Source organism: Esox lucius, chromosome 11 (genome assembly GCF_011004845.1).
Source record: "Esox lucius isolate fEsoLuc1 chromosome 11, fEsoLuc1.pri, whole genome shotgun sequence".
In the NCBI taxonomy this organism is placed as follows: domain Eukaryota; kingdom Metazoa; phylum Chordata; class Actinopteri; order Esociformes; family Esocidae; genus Esox; species Esox lucius.
The window spans coordinates 20,872,529-20,898,516 of record NC_047579.1 but is presented as its reverse complement, the minus strand read 5'-3'; the positions used below and the strand labels follow the sequence as shown (position 1 = coordinate 20,898,516).

At 42.6% G+C, this 25,988-nt stretch overlaps 1 long non-coding RNA gene across 3 annotated transcripts in view; it reads left to right on the top strand.

Moving 5' to 3' along the window:
* LOC105029452 overlaps positions 1-2,304 on the top strand; it is a 95,529-nt gene extending 93,225 nt beyond the window's left edge. For all 3 annotated transcript variants that reach the window (XR_829487.2, XR_829489.2, XR_829488.2), the window contains one exon: positions 1,756-2,304. This is a non-coding gene — a long non-coding RNA (uncharacterized LOC105029452). The remainder of the gene's footprint in view (positions 1-1,755) is intronic.
* Positions 2,305-25,988: the final 23,684 nt, after the last annotated feature.

Genomic DNA, 25,988 nt, shown 5'->3' with positions numbered 1-25,988 from the left:
GGGTCGATGCCCTGATAAGGAGAAAGGTAGAGAAGCCAGCGGGGAGTCGGAATACAGCCGAATGCACGGAACCAATTGGAAGTACAGGCCCTCTCGATGAAAAGCTACCTTGGCTAGTTTAGCGTCAATGGGCCCCAGCCAGCCCCAACCGCAGGCAACACAGACGGGTTGGGGCCTGGTTTGTCAGGCTGATTCAGCTGCCATCCTGGCTCATCTCCAATGCACAGGAGTCCCAGGAACCAGACCCAGGTATAGCTTCACACAGGGAGGGGGGGAGCACTAGAGCAGATAGTGGGGGAGGGAGGAGAAAGTTAGAGGGAACGAGGGAGGCCAGCACGGGGGTACGGATGGACAGAGGAGCGGGAGATGTGCCTGATAGGGGGAGGTGATGTGGGTGACGAAGATGGAGGCAGGCAGGCAAGTAGTGGTGGAACGTGACTCCCAGCAGGTACAATCAGGTTGGTGCAGGCGGGGCGGAAAGTTAAGCCACGCTTTGATGGCTCAATCTCGCCCTGCTGACACGTCCTTCGTCGCCTGAGGCTCTAGGAGATCGGCCAGACTCACAAACTGCCACGACGATCCATAGGTTCTGAACGCCAGTAATGTGGTTGCGCGGGTGGCGTCCGGTAAGAGGTGTGACGCAGGCAAACATTGATTTGTGTACAGGAAACCTAGGATGCCCCTCCCCAGGATGTGATCCTCTGCTGATTTCTGCGGGTCCTCGTTGGATTGGTGGCCATCATGAGCAAGCAAAACAGATCCCATAGTCTCAGCGCAGCTGTATCTTGCAATAACTGATTTCCAGTCATTCGGTTACGGGATTGAACTGGAAGCACATGTGTATATAACGTTTACAGAGCATAATGCTGTTCCATCAACGTTCCTGGTAGCCTGGGACTTTGTTTACCCAAGATACAACTGGGTTTCTTTGATCAGTTTGGCCTCCTGGCTCTGATTGAGCTTTGAGTCATTCTAGAGGAGAAAGCACTGAGGGTCCATGGAGTATTTGGAGTAACCTCAACTCCGGGTTCTAAGAGTGTTTGAAATATTTAAAATATCCATTGAGTGTGGCCGTTTTCTCTGTTCTGGCTATTTCCGATGGGTCCATTTGGCCGGGTACCACTGAATTATAGAAATGTTTGAAATAAAATAAATAACTGAACCCAGGACTATGCTGTGGTACCAGAGACTCAGGCTGCTTACATTGTGGAGCTACGGAATGTGTTTCTCCGAGCTGAAAGCAGAACTCTGCTGCTCCATTGCTTGAGCCTTGATCTCCACAACACTGGTAATGTGATAATTACGACTTCCCGCAATATTCTGATTCATCCACGACTTCTTGACGTCACGTTGACTCAAGGCCTGTTGGACAGAAGCCGTCCTAAGGCAACGCGATCTGCTCTGCTAGAGCTATCAACATTTCTGATGTCTTGATTTATTAACTAAACCCGTCTTCTGATCTCATAATACAAGTACTTTTCCTTTCCAAAACAGAGGTTTCTATCATTTCTGGTTTTGTTGTAGCCAAGGAAGATGTATTTTGAGCACTGGTGTCCTGGAACACGATTTAGCCCACATTTTGCTTAGTTTTCCTTGGAAGCTCTTTAAAGTTCAGTAATAAGCCATTGTCCATCATACAGACCTTACTGAATAGTTAAATGGGTCACTGTTGAGGATTGAAGTTAATGCACAGCATCCATTCTTAGGGATGTATGGACTCTGTCAATAATCTGCTCTTCCTGTTGTTTTTTTCAGGGATGGAGAGAAGCAGACAACCTTCACTTACCTTGGACTGGCTCCTGTTTCAGCAGAAGTAGATGTTTTGGGGTTTCTATCCAGCTAACACCAGTTTGATATTGAGATTAACATCCAGCTCTATGGACTACTGGGAAAGAATGGGAGGATTATAGTCCACCATTTCTCACCCCCTTTTGGATAGGTACCTCCCGGATTGGTACATGATAACTCACGCCTTTCCGGACAGGTACATGGTGGAACAGCCAATTAACTCACGCCTTTCCGGACAGGTACAAGATGGAACAGTTCACTGGACTCACCTACCCTCTGACATGAACCTAAAGGCACAGTCCGCACTCCAGTTTGTCCTCCGTCATGTACCATACATGGTACAGTTTCACATTTATTCTCGAACAAAAGAGGTCCCCTCCAGCAATTAATTCAATGAGATTGCAGCACAATCTCATTGATTATTCTCCTGCACATCATGCCACTCTGTTGCACAGTCAAATGAAAGAAATGTGTAATATACATTGTCAATTAATTAAATACATTCTGAACTTACTACACGCACTGGACTCATCTGTCATTCTTTTTCTCAATCCTGTTGAATTATTGGATCTCAAAGACGACGTTAAACAGGTCCACTGAAGACACCTGAACACACTATGGCACTAGTTCACTCTCTATTAAAACACAACCAGACATGCGTCCCCTCATCCGATCCAGTGGGAACCGCTTCATTTCAGCACTCGCCCCTTGTCATGTAGCCACTGTAGGCAGCCGTGTTTCCAACCAGGAAAACAAAAATGAGATGAAACCAATAATAAAATGCTCCTGGACGACGGATCCTATTGGGTTCACCCCGGTGGAACTCTCTCTAAGCAAATAGCTCATCCAAAAAGCAAATGTTGACATTTCTTAATTACTGCTGTCAGGTGGCCTTATCTTCTTATCGACAGTGGATTAGTGGATCAGTGTCTGCCTCTACATGTCTGGCGGGAGAGAGGGAGAGAGGCAGATCAGTCATCTTGTGTTTATCTCTCTGTCTGGAGAGAGAGAGAGAGAGAGAGAGAGAGAGAGATGTAGTAAAGAAGAGAGAGATCACTGTGTTCTGTTTGTCGTCTGGAGAGACTCAGACGAACACAGAGAGAAAGGCAGGGGGAGAGAGAGATTGGGAGAAAGGGCAGAGATTTATTCATGATTCTATTCACTTGAATTAAAGATATATATATATATATATATATATATATATATAGAGAGAGAGAGAGAGAGAGAGAGAGAGAGAGAGAGAGAGAGAGAGAGAGAGAGACCGGCTCTGGCCTGTCAACGTCCTGAAAGAATGAGAGAGACATCCATATATGTATATATAAAGAGAGACCGGCTCTGGCCTGTCAACATCCTGAAAGAATGAGAGAGACAGGTATATGTATAGAGAGACCGGCTCTGGCCTGTCAAAATCCTGAAAGAATGAGAGAGACATCCATATGTATATGTATAGAGAGACCGGCTCTGGCCTGTCAAAATCCTGAAAGAATGAGAGAGACATCCATATATATATGTATAGAGAGACCGGCTCTGGCCTGTCAAAATCCTGAAAGAATGAGAGAGACATCCATATATATATGTATAGAGAGACCGGCTCTGGCCTGTCAACGTCCTGAAAGAATGAGAGAGACATGTATATGTATAGAGAGACCGGCTCTGGCCTGTCAAAATCCTGAAAAAATGAGAGAGACATCCATATGTATATGTATAGAGAGACCGGCTCTGGCCTGTCAAAATCCTGAAAAAATGAGAGAGACATCCATATGTATATGTATAGAGAGACCGGCTCTGGCCTGTCAACATCCTGAAAGAATGAGAGAGACATCCATATGTATATGTATAGAGAGACCGGCTCTGGCCTGTCAACATCCTGGTTCTCATGTTTGTCATCATGCTTCCCAGTGCTGTAGGAGTTTAAACTGATTAGCATGGCATAATTCACATCCTTCACCCTATCGTATTACTTCTCTATCTCTCAGTTGTGTTTACCCTGAAGCTCCATTTCCAGGCCATCCTATTGGTGTACTGTTTGTGTTTTAGGCCTTGTTCCCTTTAAGGGTGTCTGTTTCTGGGCGCTGTGATTATGTCATCAAGACATGACAAATCCCCTGCTGAAAATCCTGGTGCTCATGAAGTGAAGGTATAGGCGTATAGATTATTGGAACACATTACCTATGGGATCTCTGAAAAGGTATGTGTGGTATGTTGAACCGGTCACCACACCTGAAAATGGCAGAACCTACCATTTGAAGGTCAGGAAATGCCGTTCCAAACCACTTCTCTTCCCTAAAGAACTGTTAGTTATGTAATTCCCCATGATGTCACCTACTGATTGACCTTTAATGTGCATATGGTCATCGAAGGTCATTGTGATGTTAACTTCTGGATGTCATATTACCCAGATTGGTTTTCTGTTGTGTTGGCTTATTATTTTGTGATGAATATCAGGATTTGTGTTTGAAGCTTTATGTCATTTAACAGATATAAAGGCAACATATGACAGTTTCAGTTTATTTTTGTGTACAGTGAAACGCTAAATGTCTTAACCTCGGTCAGCACAGGGCAAATCTGATTTACTGGGACAGTGGTGATGTGGACAGTGTACTCGCATCAATCGTAACAGCCTTCTAGAAAGTCCTTCCCCAAGTGCATTAAGCGTGTGTGTGTGTTTGTGTGTGTCTGTGGGTGTGTGTGTGTGCCCGTGTCTATGACAGTGGGATAGACCGTAAAACAAGGTGAGAGAATGATTCACAGATACTGCTGGTCTCCTTGAACGATGTTTTATTATCGAGTAGTGGGTAGGGCTTTTTCCGTAGAGGGGGAGTTGTGCTTTCCGTAGTGACTAGGGGCTTGCAATTATTCCTCAAGGGGGCTCGCTTATTGTTGTCCACCGCGAAGATAAAACAAAACGCGCCGAGCTTCAGCCTTTTGTACGCGCGCTTGACAACTTTCTGACAAGCTGTTCAAAGCGTTCCAATGGATCATATGAAGGCGCTGGATGGTGGGGCGGCGGAGGTCATCGCTTTTATAACGAACGGGGTGTGAGGGGCTTGGCTCCGTCGTTTCAGAACTTGTGTTTCATGACATCTTTATGGGCCTGCCCACGGTCAACAACATTAGCATGTCCACAATGCACTTCCCCTACTTGCCCACCTCGTGTTTTATTCCTCCCCCAATCGTTTTTTTCCCCTCCCTTTCTCACACAGGGAAAGTGACCTCTCGGCAGCGCTCAATTCACTGCTCCTCTGTAGGGCTGAATGGACCGCCGCGACAAAGGGTGACATAATTTTCTCAGGGTTTGATTGGCCCCCACAGTGCCACGGAATGACATCATGGCCCCTCCCGCTTCTGCCCCTTGGTGGATGTGGGGTTGCCGTGACAACCGCCTTAGTTAGTTCTGATTCCGGGGCCTACGGGCAGACCTTGGCACTGCTTACTTACAAAGCTGAGTACTAGGTTCAAAATAGCACCCAGGTCCATGTTAGTGCACTACGTTCAACTAGTAGTGCTGGTAGGACTCGTAGAATAATGGTCCAAATTAGTGCACTAGAGAGTATGTTGTCTTTTGTTACCGACTGCATTGTTTAATAGGCCCAGTGAGGCACTTAGGATAGGAGGAAGAAAGGGAGGCAGTCAATCAGGCTAGCTTTCTTCTTGTTGCTGCTAACATAGTCTGGCTAATGTCATTCTTGTTGCTAGTGTAGTAGGCAGAGTAACTTGGTTCTTGTTAGTGGTAAAGTAGTGAGGTTTGCTTTTCAGTGTGTGTTTGTTTGTGGGAGAAAAATCCAGAGTTAGTAGAAGCTACTGAATGGAATTTCTCTCCTTCCTCTAACCCTTTGTTATTCATCACGGATCCAACTGATCGCATGACAAAAATCAGGACTCAAATGTCTATTCAAAAGAAATCCTAACTTATTTGTCGCCTTCGGTCCTGTTATCCAGTCAAATGTCGGGTTTGGTTTGCACTGGAATTTGGCTTTAGTGCTTTTATTTACAATATTGGTTTATTTTATCATCACAACTTAACATTTTGTCTAGAAAGACAAAAAAGATGTCCTGGGATCTTTGTTTGACAAATGCAAACTAAAATAAATAATGTCTTCAAATAAATACAGGGAATTCCAAAGTGAGTAATTTTCAGTTTCCCCCGTAATCTACAAGTCAAAATCACTCATGAAAGTTGGTAATTTTCTCTTCTACTTGGGGAATGCCATATACTCTCAGCCAAACCTCTCCACTAATGTCACCCATGTTTACTGTGGCCAAAGAGGTTTTCTCATGAATGTTCACGATACAGACAAATCTCAGTTTGTTACTGCCCAATCTAGTCAAACACAGGCTTGAAAATCCCTGCACCTCGTTAAGCGCTACCTTTGCCCATTTCTGATTGGTCCAAAAAATCACTGAGGAAAAGTAATTACTATGAACTGCTTCATTATCACAATATGAGCCTTGAACAAGTCTCAACGTTTAATCTGTTCCTTGAGTGTCTGTCCAGTTGAGTTCAGTGTCATCTCAGTGATGGATAGGGAGAACATACTCTGAACTTTAATACATCATTGTTTGTCTGGATGTGTCTGATATACTCCACGCAGACACACACACAAACACACATACACACACCACACACACCCCGCACATAACATCTGACCCTAGCTAATTAATTGCACTTTCCTATTTTTCTCCATCGTTTGCATCCAAGACCATATCAAGCCTCAAAGCGCAGCACACCATAGCATCACACTCAAACAAATGGCCCTTTTCCTCTTGGAAGAACTGGTAATGAGGATAATTTGAGGTGGTGAGGTTGATGGTGAGGCCAGGAGCCAAACCTAGCTGGCTCCAAACCTTCCCGAACACCCCCTAGAATCTTTACACCCCAACTCGAAGCGAGCTCCAGATTCCAAACCATTTCCTCAAATGGGATCCGCATCCAAAAAGACTAAACGGCACAATTACCACACTTGGTCTTGGCCTGGGCCCAGATCTCAAGTGCTCCATTAATGGTTGTCATCGTTGTACAGGGCGAGGTACGCGGTAGCCTCCTTTGAATCCTGGCCTTAACTCAATGCGGAAGACATTGTCAACTTTTATTTCCTTATTGTTTACCATGTGGTTTTCACCTTCTCTCTCTCTTTCTCTCTCGCTCTTCTCTTTCCAGCCTCTTTCTCGTGGCACACACCCTTTCTTTTCCACAGTACATTTCTTCTCCCCTAGTAGTCTGTTCCCCCTCTCTCCTCTCTCCGTCTCTTCCCCTCTGCTATTCAGCCTCTATCTTGTTCCTCCACCCGTCCTTTTGTGGCACATTCACTTTGCTCCCTTCTCTTCCCTCCATCGCTCCCCTCAAACCACTCGGCCTTCTCCTCTCTCCCTCTCTCTGAATGCGGTTGTGCAGGGTGAGTGATTGTGGTATGCCCCGGCTGGCTCGGTGTTCCTTGAAGAGACGGGCAGGGCTTCAGTGAGCAGACCTCTGCCAGATTGGACGAGCTCTCTCTGGGTATCGGTTACAGCTGGCATGGGCAAGGGTGCGTGGGTTTGACTGGCGCGTTCTAGCTACACCGCTGTGCCTGCACCCGGAAAAGGGTGGGAATCTGGGAATCGGCTCGTTGCCTCCTAATATATGCGTTTCCTTTCTTTGTGTCGGAAACCTTTATGAATAAGCAATTTCTGTAAACAAGCAAGGTCCCCCTCGCCTTCCCCCCTCGCCGGGGTGGTGTCTGGAATGACACGTCATCCCATCAACCCGAGAAAGGGAAGCGGCTCGTTAGGATCTGCGCAGCAAGACCTAGCGTTCTGTCAAGAGCAGATCGCTGGTGTGTCCGACATTGCTTGTGACTAATAACCCACCTGAATACCTTCGTCCTCGTCAATTTGCTGACACGGACATGCCAGCCCCGAATCAGAGCACGAAACTCTACCTCTGTCTTTCGTTCCTCTGCCTCCCCCTCTCCTCCACCTCCCCCTCCCCTTCCTAATCCCTTTTGAGTGGGGATGAGAGAGTGTGTTTTTGTGGGGGGGGGGGGGGGCACAGAAGAACAGGCCAAGGGCCTCGACGGACATCCATGGGAATCTGCACATCCATTCAGGGGTAATTATTAGCGTCAATACTGGGTGCCGTCGCAAGGGGGAGGGCCAGGAGGGGCCTGGGGGGTGGAAGAGTGGGTGGGACCGGGGCGGTTGGGCAGCCACGATGGAAACCGAATGATGAAGTGCCAAAGTAGCCAAGAGCTGGGACTGTGGAGAGAGAGAGAGAGAGAGAGAGATGAGAAAGGTAACTGTAGAAGGAAGAAAGTGAAATGGTTTTACTTTCAGATCTGACACGTACAGACATCTTTATGCCTGAAAAATGACCTTTATGAGCGCTCCTAGCAGAACTCACATGTTTAAAATGAGTGTTTCCTTTCTGTCTGGTTTCTGGAGAAGTGATCATCTGAAAACATTTATTTTTTTGTCAGAAAAAAAAGGATAGAGACGCTGTTATCGACAGACGTCTAATCATGTGTCAGAACATTATGGGGCATGATTTCATGTGTTGTTTATGTGATTTTAGTCTGGGAAATCAAAGATGGATTGGTTTATTCCTAACTTTCAGTTGTTTAGCAGTGCCAGAGGGTCTACGTTATTGTAATTACAATTGAGAAATCCATTCTTTCCTATTTCACCATTCAGTTAATAGCTTCACTATATATCACAAAAATATTGATGCAAGTGCATATTCTCGCACCACATCATTCCCTGTGCAAAGTCAGTGATTCAGTCTGTCAGTCAGTCAGTCAGTGATTCAGTCTGTCAGTTAGTCAGTCAATGATTCAGTCTGTCCGTCAAACAGTCAGTGATTCAGTCTGTCTGTCAGTCAGTCAGTGATTCAGTATGTCAGTCAGTCAGTCAGTGATTCAGTCTTTCTGTCCGTCAGTCAGTGATTCAGTCTGTCTGTCCGTCAGTCAGTCAGTGATTCATTATGTCCGTCAGTCAGTCAGTGATTCAGTCTGTCCGTCAGTCAGTCAGTGATTCAGTCTGTCCGTCAGTCAGTCAGTGATTCAGTCTGTCTATCTTCCTCTAATGTTTTTCCTTTCCCATTCTTTCTGTCTCTCTATCCAGCATCACTCTACCATTCAAATTTCACGTCAGAGCTCAGAATTCCGGCTGGCCAGACCACCTCAAACACTCTGTATCCTCAAGTCCTGGCGAGGAACGTTGTTGTCGCTCCCAAACCCGGCACCGCCTCCATTTGAGCCGCTGTCGTCTTGTTGACTGCAGAGCTTCCACTCTGTCTGCTCAGGGGGATTTCATGACCAATTATTTTACTAGAAAAATATGAAAAGATTCCATCCTATAGTGACTCAACACACTGATCTGTGGTTGGCTGACATTTTGGAGTGGACTAAGTAGTCTGTGTTTGTGTGCATGTGTGTGTGTGTGTGTGTGTGTGTCCATTAATGCACGTGTGAAGGCTAATTGGAAATGTTGTTCTAAAACTAAAAATCCTAAATTCTCTATTCTGTTAATCTCTACATGTAGTGTGTTTTCCTATACAGGATTACTTTTGCCACACGTCCTCATCTTCTTCTCTGTAGAGGTGTGCTATGACCTCATCTTCTTCTCTGTAGAGGTGTGCTATGACCTCATCTTCTTCTCTGTAGAGGTGTGCTATGACTTCATCTTCTTCTCGGGTCCACAGTAGAGGTGTGCTATGACCTTTTCTTCTTCTGGGGTCCCCAGTAGAGGTGTGCTATGACCTTCTCTTCTTCTGGGGTCCCCAGTAGAGGTGTGCTTTGACCTTCTGTTCTTCTCTGGTTTGCAGTAGAGGTGTGCTATGACCTCATCTTCTCTGGTCCACAGTAGAGATGTGCTATGACCGCCTCTTCTCTGGTCCCCAGTAGAGGTCTGCTATGACCATATCTTCTTCTCTGGTCCACAGTAGAGATGTGCTATGACCGCCTCTTCTTCTCTGGTCCCCAGTAGAGGTCTGCTATGACCTCATCTTCTTCTGTGGTCCAAAGTAGAGGTGTGCTATGACCTTCTCTTCTTCTCTGGTCCACAGTAGAGGTGGGCTATGACCTCATCTTCTTCTCTGGCCCACAGTAAATGTGTGCTATGACCTCATCTTATTCTCTGGTCCACAGTAGAGGTGTGCTATGACCTAATCTTCTTCTCTGGTCCACAGTAGCGGTGTGCTATGACCTCATTGTCTTCTCTGGTCCACAGTAGCGGTGTGCTATGAATCCCTACCTGTTCTCCTTCCTGAAGCACACACCTGTAGGTAATGTTTATCAGTCAGTCAGACTGTCTGCCAGGCCCACTTTCTCCTCTCTCCTTCTTCTCTCCATGTCTCTCCGTCTCTATCCTGTATTTCTCTCTAGCACACAAACACACTAGAGTCAACGAATTCTTTATGTCTCCAATCATCGTTGATGATATCTATGGGTTATCTTATGGCAGGGGATTTCTATAGCTGTCATATGAGAAGAATGTTATCTGTTCTTTCTATCAAATGTGGAGTACATGGCTATTGTACAGATGATAAAACAGCAGCATAGCTGGCAATGCTAACACAGTTTTCTGTTGACATATACATACAGGCTAAGCATTTAACAGGGCCCTTTTATGGTGGTAGAGGCTTTGTCATTTATCTCTCTTACACACACAGAAACATACACATACATGAAGATACTCTGTCTCACCATCTGAATTCTCAGTCCTCCGGTCAACAAGCCTGGTGACCTCTTAACCCCGTCACACGGTCGTTGTTGTTTTTTATGCAAAGCACTTGAATCTGTCCCTGCAGGACAAGATAATGTTTTTCACTGTTGTATTGATGTTGCACGGAAAAGACACACGGATGAACGTACACACACACACCAATACAAAAACAAGTAGTTTCATGACCGAACTGCATCCTGACACTCTCTCTCTCATTCACACATGCACGTGTGGGCGTTTGTGAGTTTCTTTTTCTATGTGAGTTGGTCTGTTTATGCGTCTGCATGTTTGATCATTGCTAGAGTGTATGTCATTTTTTGTGCCCTGTTGACATAGCTATTCCTTCAAGCCCACTCCTCATTTAATTGAGCTGTTTGGCCAGTGTGAAGCAGTTGCTTTTGGCTAAACGTGTTTGCAAACACACAGACACACAGACACACACATACACACACACACACACACACACACACACACACACACATACACAGTCAAGGCCTGTTTGAGCTCACACACCTTTCCAGCCTACCTCCTGCAGTAGAGACTAGTTATTTGCATAAGGATATTTATTTTTATTTTTAAAACAACTCCCTAAGAACTTCTCTTTGTCCCTTAAGGGGAATCCATACGTATTTGACAGGGCGTAACATTTTAACAAATAAAAGGTAATAGGTAAGTAAACTACTCTGTTCTCTGAAGGTTCCACATTGATTTATGTACTGTACAGGGCTGAAACCCTAGTAAATCTGGGAATCCCAAAAAACCCCCCGGTAGGCAGAGAGCACACACACACAAGTGCAGCTCAATCAGGGTAAAAACAATCACACCACCTGAGCAGTTTCATTCCCAGTGGTGTGGACCTCAGTAACCAGTCAACTGCCTCCACAGTGACTAAAATAACCATGATGGACACATCGAGACACCTAGCTGATAGTATCTAATTAAATTGCTGCACTATGCTATACATAGGTCCCAGTCCATCCAGTCCGGGAATCATATACTTTTATTTTATCACAATCATTTCTCAAATTCAAAACATTTCATTGATTAGTCTGAGTTTCTTTGCAAAACATTTGGCACGCCTAAAGAATATTTAACATAAAGCAAAATAAGAATTGTTAATGTCTCCAATCATCATTGATGATATCTATGGGTTACCTTATGCCAGGGGAAATCTATAAGTGTCATATGAGAGGAATGTTATCGGTTCTTCGTATCAAATGTGGAGTACATGGCTATTGTACAGATGACAAAAGGGCAACATAGCTAGCAATGCTAACACAGTTTTGTGTTGAAATATACATACAGGCTAAGCATTTAACCGGACCCCTGTATGGTAGTAGAGGCCATTTATTTCTCTATCACACACAGAAACTTTACATAAATCAGAGAATAGTCAGTCATGAAATTCATTGCTTTTTAGTCTTCAGAAACGGTAATGCTACGTTTTCATTAGTTTGTGTTTCCCTGGGGTATAAATATGAGGTTGCACATATGTAAATATGAAGTTGTACACGTCATTCTTTGCTATAGGTAAAACCAAAGAGAATCAGCTGAAAAGAGACAGGTGGTTGCAACACAGATCAGGTAACACAGGTAAAGGATATAATGACGCATTTACATTTCGAAATACAGTCAGGGCAATAATTGAAGTCTGGAAGGGTTGCAAATTTGCATAGACGATGACACATATGCATATTGGCCCTTTCATGGTGATATAGAAAAAGAGCCAAAGGTGGAACCAGGATTCACAGATTCAGAACTGCACGGTCTGGTGGAATCTTGGGGTTACCAAGTCTGAAGATATATATATAAAAATAAACTGTTAGACCCTCCATGTTAGAGCCTCCATCTCTGCAAGCTCATTGGAGGGGTTGCACGAAATTAGTCCTTACTAATCCCAACCCACACATTGCCTCTCCCCGATACTTTGCCAAGCATTATCAGAGCTACAACTGGAATTGACTGTTGTGGTCAGATGAGACAATAATTGAACCTTTTGGCCAAGCACACCATTGGCATGTTTGGTAACAAAAGGGAACAGCATACAAGGAAAAGCATCTGATACCCACAGGAAAAGTATTGATAATTGATGCTTTGGAAGTGATCGATAGCATATTGAATTCCACTAAGTACCAGGATATTTTGGCCCAAAACCTGGTTGCCTCCGCCGGGAGATTGAGAGTTGGCCATGGATGGACCTTTCAACAAGACAATGACCTCAAATATACTTCAAAACTAACACAGAAATGGTTGCATTACCACAAAATCACTGTTTTACAATGGTCATCTCAGTCTCCGCAGTTGAATACAATTGAAAACCTGTGGCCTGAATTAAAGAGGGCAGTCAACAAGCACAAACCTAACCCTATCAAGGATCTTGAAATGTGCTGCTTGAAGAAGTTGTCCAAAATCCCTTCAAATGTTTGCTGCAGTCATGTCAGACTTTAAAGGTAGAGGCTTAATGTTGTTATTCACTGCAGGGGAGGATTCACATAATGACTGTAGGGGTGCCAATACTTTTGAAACCTATGTTTACCAGATACAATCTTACTACTCAAATGCTACTCAAAACTAAAATGTTTTGTATTTGAGAAACTGTATTGTTTAATGAAAGTATATGGCTCCCTCTTATATTTGAGGCCCAAATATGACTCATTATTTGTGTTGTTCATTATTTTATTCACTCAGTTTCATGAAGGGTGCCAATATCTTTTGAGGTGACTGTACGTATAAGTAAACTTCACATATATTTAGTGTATTCTGTAATCAAATGTTTTTTACCACTAGCAGCACTATAAAACTAATATAAAGGGTATTCGTAACTGTATTAAGTGAGGCAATTTAAAAGACAAATAAAAACAGAATTCAATGATGTGCAAATTATTTATCCCTATATTTCTTTGAAAATAGTACAGACAAAATATAAAATGTTGAAACTGAGTAATGTCTTTGTTTTTGGAAAAATTTGATGAATTTGATGCCAGCAGGATGTTTCAAAAAACTTTGTGACAGGGGCATGTTTACCACAGTGTTGCATAACCTCTTCTTTTAAAAATATTCTGTAGGCGTTTAGGAACTGAGGAGACCAATTGCTGAAGCTTTGAAAGTGAAATGTTTTCCCATTCTTGCTTGATATAGGATTGTAGCTGCTCAACGGTTCAGGGTGTCCTTTGTCATATTTTTCATTTCATAATGCGCCAAATGTTTTCAAAGGGGAAAGACTGCAAGACTACAGGCAGGCATGTTTAGCACCCGGACTCATTTACTACGGAGCCATGCTGTTGTAATACGTGCAGAATGTGGTTTGGCTTTGTCTTGCTGATATAAGCAAGGCCTTCCCTGAAAAAGACATTGTCTGGATGCCAGTATATGTTCCTCCAAAACCTGTATACAGTTGTGCTCAAAAGTTTGCATACCTTTGGAGAATTGGTAATATATGTACCATTTGTGAAGAAACATGAGTGAGCAGGCAAAACACATGTCTTTTATTTCTTATGGGATTCACATTGCACAATCATAAAACATAACAAAGAAAAAAATGAACTGATTCCTGTTCAAAAGTATGCATACCCTTAGTTCTTGATACTGTGTACTTCCCCCTTTAGTATCAATGACAGCATGCAGTCTTTTGTAATAGTTGTCTACTGTATGAAGGCCTGAATTCTTGCAGGTGGTATAGCTGCCCATTCGTCTTAGTAAAATGCCTCCAGGTCATGCAAAGTCTTTGGCTGTCTTGCAAGAACCCAGTGTGGCTCGATGATATTAATTAAGATCAGGAGACTGTGATGGCCACTCCAGAACCTTCACCTTTTTCTGCTGTAACCACTGGAGGGTCAACTTGGCCTTGTGTTTAGGGTCATTGTCATGCTGGAAAGTCCAAGAGTGTCCCATGCGCAGCTTTCATGCAGAAGAATGCAAATTGTCTGCCAGTATTTTCTGATAACATGCATTCATCTTGCCATCAATTTTCACAAGATTCCCCATGCCTTTAGAGATCACACACCCCCAAAACATCAGTGAGCCACCATCATGCTTCACAGTGGGGATGGTATTCTGTTCACTATAGGCCTTGTTGACCCTTTTCCAAACATAGCGCTTATGGTTCTTACCATATTGCTCTATTTCGCAATTGTCACTCCAAATTACAGTGTGCCAGAGGCTGTGAGGCGTCGGAAGGTGTTGTCGGGGCATATTGTAACTGAGCTTTTTTGTGGCATTGGCGCATAAAAGTCTTCTTTCTGGCAACTCGACCATGCAGCTCATTTTTGTTCAAGTATCATCGTATAGTGCTCCTTGAAACAACCACACCGTCTTTTTCCAGAGAAGCCTGTATTTCTCCTGAGGTTACCTGTGGTTTTTTCTTTGTATCCCGAACAATTCTTCTGGCAGTTTTGGCTGAAATCTTTCTTGGTCAACCAGCCCTTGGCTTGGTATCAAGAAATCCCTGAATGTTCCACTTCTTAATAAGCGATTGAACAGTACTGACTGGCATTTGCAAGACTTTTGATATCTTTTTATATCCTTTTCCATTTGTATAAAGTTACATTACCTTGTTACGCAGTTCTTTTGACTGTTCTTTTCTGCTCCCCACGGCTCAGTATCTAGCCTGCTCAGTGCATCCACAGAAAGCTAACAAACTCATTGACAATTGATACACAGACACTAATTGCAATTTAAAAAGCCACAGGTGTGGGAAATTCACCTTTAACTGCAATTTTCACCTGTGTGTGTCACCTTGTGTGTCTGTAACAAGGCCAAACATTCAAGGGTATGTCAACTTTTGATCAGGGCCATTTGGGTGATTTCTGTTATCATTATTATTAATAAAATAGCTATGTGATAATAAATGGCTTTGTGTGAGCTCTATCCTTAAAATGTTTTAGTTTATTTGCCTGATCAGACTTATTTTCAAAATCAATGCAAAAATTTCAAAAATGTGACATTGAACAACTGTATATTGTTCAGCATAAATGGTGAAAACTATCCCATTCCATGTGCCCTAATGCTCCTCTAGATCATCTTTTGAACTGTGCGCTGATAACAAGCTAGGTGGTCCCTCTTCTCTTTAGTCCAGAGATGGCTTCAGACATCTTGAGAATGTGGTACGATCAATCCCTACTTCAGCTGATGCGTCGCTGAGCCAATGCCCACTGGGGTCCCCTGGCTCAACTAGCTGCGCTCATGTGCCTGAAAACATATTGGTCACAAATCCCTGATAAAAGACGTCATGTTAAAATGGTTCCTAGCTAGGTTTTCCACAAGGGGTAACCTTTTCTATGGTGATATTTGGTGCTCGACACCCGCAGTACTGCCATTCACATCAGGCATTTTATTGTTGGCTTTTGTAAACTACTTCATTTCACCTATTTTTAACATCATGCTACAATGTTTCCTGTTAGCAACATGATTGGCTAAAGTGTAGTAACTGTTACTGGATTGTATGGTTGGCCTACCTTGCTATCTTAAGAACGTGGGAACAGTCAATTGTCTAAATGCAACCATATAGCCTACTACTCATTTCACTGTTTAACACATGTGATAACATCTAAGAGGTACCGGATATGAAACACTATAGCCAACTATATTAACAACCGCAAAACAAAAAAGAATAAAATGTCCTTCGCTGGTAAATTTCCATAATAGGATAGACCATATCGAAGTCCTTTCCAGCGGCCCTAAACCGAAGCATTTGTACCACATGTAGCAAAGTAAAATGCATCAAGATGAAAAATGCTGAATTAAATTAGGTATTTATTATGTAAGTTAAGAGTGTCAGGTACCTAGTTTGGAGACAGACTACTTAAATCAAGTAGAAATTGACAATAGATTATCATCATTTCTGGAAGAAAAATAAGGGGAACCGTTACACCATTGGCGCCATTGGTTAGTGTGCCTACAGGGACTAAAATGCAGTAGCAGATGTGTTTGTTTGTGCCATGATGGTCATGTGTAAGGTCATGTGTAACCAGTTGACCCTTCTCTTGAATAGTTGAATTCTAGTCTGATTGTCGAGGCTTTAGGCTCGCTGATGTGGATGCAACACTGTTTTAATTATTTTCAGTCGTTGTATGAGGAATCAGGTCGACGACAGTGATGGGCAATACATACAAGGTTTGAAACCTCATGAGTGCATTGTGTCCTTTGGGGGAGAAATCGAAGCTTTACTGGCAGAAAGACAAGCTCTTTTATCCCTGAACACGGCCTGATTAAAACAATGTTGAGTCAGGGATTTTTCCTCTCCTCGTTTATGTTCAAAGGAAGCTTTGTTTTCTCAAACAACCTACTTGAAACCTAGCCCAGAAAGTTGATGGTGTCTGATAGTTATCTATGTGGATCCTAGAAGCCCCCCCACCCCCACCCCCCAAAGAAAAAAACAACAACATTGTGTTCTTCTTTTTTGTAATTCAATATTATCTGCTGTCTGGTTGATAATATATATTTTTTTTTTATCTGCTGTCTGGTTGATAATAATACTTTTTTTAGGAAGTGAGTGAAGTGGAGAATGTTTGATTGAGCAGTTAAAATGTGTCTGGACAGTTTGTTCTAATGCCAAGTAATCAGAGGCAACATTAAAACTTTATGTTCAACACTACAAAAAATATCTAAAAAAGCAGATCAAAAGCCTACAGCTCCGGAAAAAATTAAGAGACCACTGCGCCTTTTTCTTTCCTTTCCAAAGAAAGTCGAAAAGGAAGGTTTTGAGTGAGGAACAGAAGGGTTACAATTAAGAGACCACTGCAAATTGAACACTTCTGCTCCTCACTCAAAACTTTCCTTTTCAACTTTTTTGGAAAGGAAAGAATAAGGTGCAATGGTCTCATAATATTTTTCTGGAAACATTTAATAATGAAACAATCTATTTCTCGTAAAATTATTCACTCAAGCTGGCGTTCTGTTTGACTCTAAACTTTTAGATGAATTTACATTGGAGGGTCATTGTTTTATTGAGCCATCAATTGTAGAGCTTAGCTTGAATTAGATCTCTGCAGGAACATTTCCTTCAAAAGTGTCCATTGTGCACAGTCCTCTCAGAGCTCTTTCTCACAACTGCAAAAACTACATATTTTCCAGTTTCAAGAAAAATGTCTGATTGTTGGTCCACTCAGAAATGAGAAATTAAATTATCTTTTTTTACACTTCCTCATTTTTAACTTGAAAATAGTTTAACATGAGGATGTGAAAAAAATGACAGAAGTCATTTTTAGCTGGGTATGAAGTGCTGTTACAATGCCAAATGCATTTCACGTGTGCTGACCTTTTGTGTTGAACTTGAACTTCAGATATGCAATGTAACAGGAGGTCGTAAGCTATTCTTGTTTTTGTATTAGGCATCTCAAAAGCATGTGAGCCGGGGAAAAGAGTCTGTCAATAATCTGGTTAATGCATTCCATTCCGTAGAGGTCTAGCTAAATATCTGCAGACATTCAGAAACATGTTTCTTATTACTCTACTGTAAGGTTGATTTTATAATGTGCCTTTATTATATCTTTAGATATTATCACAAAGTACCACAGTGGCCCCGTCTCGTCCTGGATTGTATTGCCTTAATGACCACACTGCAGAAAGATGTTCATAGTGCATCCAAGGTAAACCTCTTTAGGATGCAAGTGTACAGAAACGAGGTAGCCACCATTAAAAAACATTGAAATTACATTTTTCAAAACTAGGGGTACCATGGGAATTGTAAAAGGATTTGCATGTGATTCTAGGGATACTTTATGCATGCCTAATACTAGCCAGGGACACATATATCTTTCAAATCGTGATTTGTCTCAAATATGACACATTCATGGACTGGAACCGAAGAGGCTAATTTCAGAGCATATTACATTTTGTGGACCTCTCCCCATTAAGCATTAGCATTTCCATAATGTGAGCTCTGTTGCCATTCGCAAGGCTGTAACCGTTCCAAATGGCACGCTATTCCAAACCTAGTGCGTTGCATTCAACCAGGACCTATAGATCTCTGTTCAAAACGCATGCACTACGTAAGGAATAGGGTGCCCTTGTGGACGCACCCCGAGCTTCTCTGGACTAGACTCAGCGAATCCATTTGCTAAAACAACATGGTAATTGAACTAACCAGCTCCCTGGAGTTTATTTTTACAGCGCTTAGACACAAATATGAATTCACTTATTGGAGAGAGAATTTCATTCGGAACGCAGGAACCCTGCAGCCGTGGACATTGTCCAGATGCTGAAGACTTCATAATGTTTCCGGCGGTGTTCGGGCAGCATTTGTCTCCGGCGAGGTGTGATACATCAGACAACCCGAAGAACGGCCAAGTGGAAAGGAAGCCCTCTTCACCTAACGGACCGATGTGTCTTGCCAAGCTGCGCGCGCTTGAAAAATGACACCGCTATTATAAAGATTTCATTCAACCCAAAGACTGCTGCCTTATGAATATGAATTTGTGGCTATGTATGCGGAAGCACGTTTGAATGCTGGGAGCTCTTAGGAACACACGTTAAGCAGTGACTGTTAAGTGGCGCATTAGGGGTGGTTGTCTGACATGGAATGACTCAGGGAGGGAGGCTGTGCGTCATTCTCATATCAGCGACAGGCCTCGCGCACTTCGTGTCCCTACAGACCTGTCATCTGCCTTTGCGTGGCAAGACGAGCGGAGAGAAGCACTGGGTCTGTGGAGTCTACCCCCTCCCCTCGATGAAAATGTCAAATCCAATGTTTCTGAGAATGGCTATCGGACTGCTAGTCCCTGGAAGACGAATGCGCCTCATTGGGCCTCACAGGTAGCCTCGGTGTGATTGGTCAAGCGGTTGGGTCTGCCCCGGCCCCCAGGCCGGGTTCTCATTAGAAACTGCGGGAATCGTGTTGGTTAATCAACCCAGTGTGGGCTCACTGTTTGGCCTAATACGTATGCTACTCCTAAAGCCGCTTAACGTGTCTCTTTCCTGGCTGTGCTTGAAGTGTCAGATGGCTACACGTCATCCGTTCATTATGCAGATCGCGCCACTTTGTGTAGTTCCCTTGTTCTCTGCAGGCGGATCGTATTTGTCGTGCCCAGACAGACACCTTGCGGGGTGGGTGAATAAATGCACAATGCTTAGGATTTTGCAGATTGTCATGTCCAGTATTGAGCTGACACATCTGGATTTTCTCCATGTGGTCTCTTTTTCACTGTATGCTGCGTTCCTGTCTGAGCATCCTACAACATTGCATACTTATGAAATTCCACTTCAAATCACATCACTTATTTCAGTTCAACTTTAACGGACACCACCGTGCTTCTGACAGAACGACAACTGAATGCCCTCAAGTCACAACACAGAGAAACGTCTGTGTAAATCAACAGCTCAGCTTATTTTACATAGATAATTCTACCTCTCAGGTTTCTTGTCCTCTGTTCACCTCTTGTTCTGTTTCTCTCTCCTTGCCCCGAGGGAGAAAAAGAGAAATCGAAGGACAGAGGTGCTAAACAGAGGGTGAGAACTAGTGGATGAGAAAAAAGAGAAAGCTGTTTAATTAAACATGACCAGTTTAAAAGGGGTTTTGTCTATGGGATAGATGGCTGTTTCCTGAAATAACCAGCCATCTTGGTGGTGGGATTCTTCGGTCATGATTGACCTGTACTGCCTGCCTGTCCTTCGGTTACCAGAGGAACATATTTAGAAACATTTTTGACACATTTGTGTAAAACTTGCAAAATATTTTTTCTACATACCAATCCACATTTTATTTGAAGTAACATGAGTAGAAACATTTCATAATTTACAGCAACAACATAGGACCACTTAAGCCTTGCTCAGGGACAGAATGACAGATGTTTTTCTTTGCCAGCTTTCGTAATCACTAACTACTAATCTAATAATCAAAAATGTTTACAACTTTCAAATTTTACTATTAAAAATGCTAAATCTTCCACTTGCTCAATGGATACATCTTTAATGCACAACTCCAGTTGAGGTTGATGTCTTTTCATTTCTTAGAGAGAGTAATGTAGGATAAAAGATTGAGGGTGAGAGAGAGAGAGAGAGGCACAGGGTGAAAGTGCCAAGATAAGAGAATGAGAGAGCAATAAGGTGGCCGATGGAGAGAAAGGAACTTACAGATTGAGAGACGCGGAGCAAAACAGGTTATGTTGATTCAAGCTTTGCAAGTCCTTCAGCCCATTAGAATTCCTATCACATTTACAGTAACCTCTAGATCATGAAAGGACCAGTCACTTGTCAAAAGTCACAACTCCTGAGCGGTCTTCACATTTTTGCTGCATTAAAATGTCAACCAAAAAAGGCCTTACATTAAGAATATATTCTCCCCACCAGAGAACCTACTCCACATGTTGAAACTGAAAGAAAAAATATGGGTGTAGACACATGAAACAGCATGTAGCCTGAAAGCCCTTGGCTCGAGAGTGTGTCGGGGCATGTTAATGTGCTCTGCATGTTAAGTGTTTACTGCTCTGCATCTCGGACCTACCCAGGGAAGGGCATGGAAACAAGCAGTAATGGATCTGACCCAAATGGTAGTGCACTTTATGGGGAATGGCTCGTCGCTTGGGACTGAGCTTAGTCAGGGATATGGGTGTAAAGCCACTGGTTTTGTGACCTGAAGTCTGTTGTATATCGTCAACATCACATCGTTAGGCAAGTTGTTGTGATGGCCGTGAAGACATGATCGGGATTGTGGGAAGGTTATGAGGTGACTATGTGGGAGTTGTGTTTTATAGGCGCTGGTAGGGACCATGTAGCGGTAAAACCACAACATTTTGGCAACAACCACAAACAACGTTAAGTACAATTCAAATAAAAACAACAATATTCGTTTCGGGAACAGCAGGTTTTCGAGATAACTGTACGCTTCAGCATCAGATCTGATTTAAACGACAGTTAAAGATTTGCTGATTTTTGTTTTACATTTAAATTGCTTGTGCCTCCATTCTGCGATGTAGATATACTGGACTGGACTGTGTGTCCTGTCCATTTTCGAGAGAGGTAGGGGAAGGGCAGTACTGGGGGACATGGGATTATGCAGAGATGACTGGAAGAAAGCCTCAGATGGAAAAAAGGCCTCAGATAGAAAGAAGGCCTCAAATAGAAAGAAGGCCTCAGATAGAAAGAAGGCCTCAAATAGAAAGAAGGCCTCAGATAGAAAGAAGGCCTCAGATAGAAAGAAGGCCTCAGATAGAAAGAAGGCCTCAGATAGAAAGAAGGCCTCAGATGGAAAGAAGGCCTCCGAAAACTCTCTCATTTTTTCTCTTTTCTCTCTCTATCTTTTTGACTCTCTTACTCTCTCCATTTCCCTCTCGCTTTCACATACTCTCTTCTATTTTTTTTTTCTCGCATCTCCTTTTTTCTCGCTTCCTCTCCATTTCTCTTTTGTACCCCTAACAGCTGTGTGGGGCTAGAGGGGAGGGCACAATTTACAATAAAAAAGATTATTTATAACACAATTAAAATGTCTTATATAGGCACCAAACAATTTACTGAAGATCACTCTGAATGACATTCCATGAATGTGGGACAAAATATTGATAGCAGTTTTACCCAGTTATGACTAGGCCCGCAGAATCTCCAGCATAATCCAGTCCTGTGAATGTGTTTGGTAAATTCTGTTCATCCAGCTATTTTTTTCATTGTAAGTTAGTCAGTAGTTTTTTGCATGACTGCCTTATATAAAAACACCAACCATTGTCTAGCCCTTCTAGTTGTCAGTGACACCCAACCAACTGAAGCCTGTAACAGACAATGATGAATGCAAACATTTGCACCAGTGATGAAATGCATGGCCAAATTATTCTGTAGATTGCATCCAGATATCTGAGCACAGTAGATAAGGCATGCATATATCTATTACTATATAATAACAGTGATATAAAAGTTGCTTGCACAATATGTTTCTTACGCTGACGTGACAGACATGTTGTATTCCCATATGTAAACCAATTTTTAACTTTAGCGTTTTCATCAACTAGCTACTTAAACATGTTTGAAAAAGTCCCAAGGTGTCACATTCTTTAAAAGGGCCATTTAGGGTATCAATTTAGGGTCATCCAAACATAGTTTCTGTGACCTAGAAGTTGGTATGTGCTTTGCTTTTTTAGTTTCATATGAATTTAGCATAACCTTAAGGTTTCATAATGGACATTTGTAATAGTTGGAAATCAGACTGCAGGTGTGCAACAGCTTGTTGAAGAAAGGAAGACGTAGCGTGTAGTAAGACGTAGCATGTAGGAAGACGTAGCGTGTAGGAAGATGTAGCATATAGTAAGACGATGCGTGTAGGAAGACGAATAATTTAGGAAGACATAGCGTGTAGGAAGACATAGCATGTAGGAAGACATAGCATTTAGGAAGACATAGCGTGTAGGAAGACATAGTATGTAGGAAGATGTAACATATAGTAAGATGATGCGTGTAGGAAGACGAAGCATTTAGGAAGACATAGCGTGTAGGAAGACATAGTATGTAGGAACATGTAGCATATAGTAAGACGATGCGTGTAGGAAGACGAAGCATTTAGGAAGACATAGCGTGTAGGAAGACACAGTAAGACTTAGCGTGTAGGAAGACATAGCGTGTAGTAAGACGTAGCGTGTAGTAAGACGTAGCGTGTAGTAAGACGTAGTATGTAGGAAGATGTAGCATATAGTAAGACGTAGCGTGTAGGAAGACGAAGCATTTAGGAAGACGTAGCGTGTAGAAAGACGGAGCATTTAGGAAGACGTAGCGTGTAGGAAGACAAAGTATTTAGGAAGACGTAGCGTGTAGGAAGACTTAGCGTGTAGGAAGACGTAGCGTGTAGTAAGACGCAGCGTGTAGAAAGATGTAGCGTGTAAAAGATATAGCGTGTAGTAAGACGTAGCGTGTAATAAGACGTAGCATTTAGTAAGACGTAGCGTGTAGTACTTTCTCGTCAGCATAAAATGCACAGTTGCAAAGATTTCATTAATATATAGAGCAAACAGTATAGGACCCAAAACTCAACCCTGTGGAATTCCTTTGCAGACTACAAGAAATATAGATTTCATTCCATCAGAATGAAACCATTACTCTTTCACTAACGTAATTTTGAAACCAGAGGCAACTGTCCTTTAAGACTGTTATTTTCAATATGTTTGAGGGATCTAATGTACTGAATGCCTTCAACAGGTCAGCAAACAGAACAACACAGCTTCATTTCTCATCTATGGCATTGACAATATATTTACAACCAGTGTAGTTGCTGTGATCATACGGAGCCCAGGTCAAAAACCAGATGGGAATCTGTTCAAATGCAATTTTCTGACAAGAAGGCACGCAACTGTTTATTTACCGATGCCTTCTGGATTTTAGCCAGGTGATAACAATTTAGAGATAGTTATCAAGGACACTATTGTCCCCACCTTTATGCAGTGGGAGCCTGAGCGGATTTCCAAACTTTAGGAATAACCCGTAAAAATAATTATAGATTAAATATAAGAGTTAGTGCTCCAGAGATAATTGGAGCAGCTCTAACCAATAAGCCTGGATCTAGCATAACTCAATGTATGCATAAAATCTGGCAATGGTTGCTCATATCTAGCAGATATACACTAAACTTTTCTGGAACAGTTGTCAATATATTATCAATCATTGTAGACTTCATATACCCTCCTTTAAAGTTGGCAGATTTGGCTTGGTGATGAGCTGGGTGAAGTCAAGGCAATCACAACATCTGCTTCTTGTGATTGCCAGTCTAGATTGAAATCACCTGTGATAATCACAATTGTATACAAATGTTTCCTTATTTAATACTTTGGCTATCAATTCAAATTTATTTTGAATACAGATAAACTTTTTCCCAACATATCTGCAATAAATAAATTGTGCACATCAAGCGGAATATCTGCATAATTTGGATTCTTAGATACAGTGGGGAGAACATGTATTTGATACACTGCCGATTTTGCAGGTTTTCCCACTTATAAAGCATGTAGAATGCACTGTGATTTTTATTATAGGTACTCTTCAACCATGAGAGACCGAATCTAAAACAAAAATCCAGAAAATCACATTGTATGATTTTTAAGTAATTCATTAGCATTTTATTGCATGACATAAGTATTTGTTATATCTGAAAAGCAGAACTTAATATTTGGTACAGAAACCTTTGTTTGCAATTACAGAGATCATATGTTTCCTGCAGTTCTTGACCAGGTTTGCACACACTGCAGCAGGGATTTTGGCCCACTCCTCCATACAGACCTTCTCCATGACCTTCAGGTTTCTGGGCTGTCACTGGGCAATACAGACTTTCAGCTCCCTCCAAAGATTTTCTATTGGGTTCAAGTCTGGAGATTGGCTAGGCCACTCCAGGACCTTGAGATGCTTCTTACAGAGCCACTCCTTAGTTGCCCTGGCTGTGTGTTTCGGGTCGTTGTCATGCTGGAAGACCCAGCCACAACTCATCTTCAATGCTCTTACTGAGGGAAGGAGGTTGTTGGCCAAGATCTCACGATATATGGCCCCATCCATCATCCCCTCAATATGGTGCAGTTGTCCTGTCCGCTTTGCAGAAAAGCATCCCCAAAGAATGATGCTTCCACCTCCATGCTTCACGTTTGGGATGGTGTTCTCGGAGTTGTACTCATCCTTCTTCTTCCTCCAAACACGGCGAGTGGAATTTAGACCAAAAAGCTTTATTTTTGTCTCATCAGACCACATGACCTTCTCCCATTCCTCCTCTGGATCATCCAGATGGTCATTGGCAAACTTCAGACGAGCCTGGACATGCGCTGGCTTGAGCAGGGGGACCTTGCGTGCACTGCAGGATTTTAATCCATGACGGCATAGTGTGTTACTAATGGTTTTCTTTGAGACTGTGGTACCAGCTCTCTTCAGGTCATTGACCAGGTCCTGCCGTGTAGTTCTGGGCTGATCCCTCACCTTCCTCATGATCATTGATGCCCCACGAGGTGGGATCTTGCATGGAGCCCCAGACCAAGGGAGATTGACCGTCATCTTGAACTTCTTCCATTTTCTAATAATTGTGCCAACAGTTGTTGCCTTCTCACCAAGCTGCTTGCCTATTGTCCTGTAGCCCATCCCAGCCTTGTGCAGGTCTATAATTGTATCCCTGATGTCCTGACACAGCTCTTTCGTCTTGGCCATTGTGGAGAGGTTGGAGTATGTTTGATTGAGTGTGTGGACAGGTGTCTTTTATACAGGTAATGAGTTCAAACAGGTGCAGTTAATACAGGTAATGAGTGGAGAACAGGAGGGCTTCTTAAAGAAAAACTAACAGGTCTGTGAGAGCCGGAATTCTTACTGGTTGGTAGGTGATCAAATTCTTATGTCATGCAATAAAATGCAAATTAATTATTTAAAAATCATACAATGTGATTTTCTGGAGTTTTGTTTTAGATTCCGTCTTTCACAGTTGAAGTGTACCTATGATAAAAATGACAGACCTCTACATGCTTTGTAAGTAGGAAAACCTACAAAATCTGCAGTGTATCAAATACTTGTTCTCCCCACTGTAACTGCATGATACAATTGACAGTTAAATGGCTACAAACAAGATT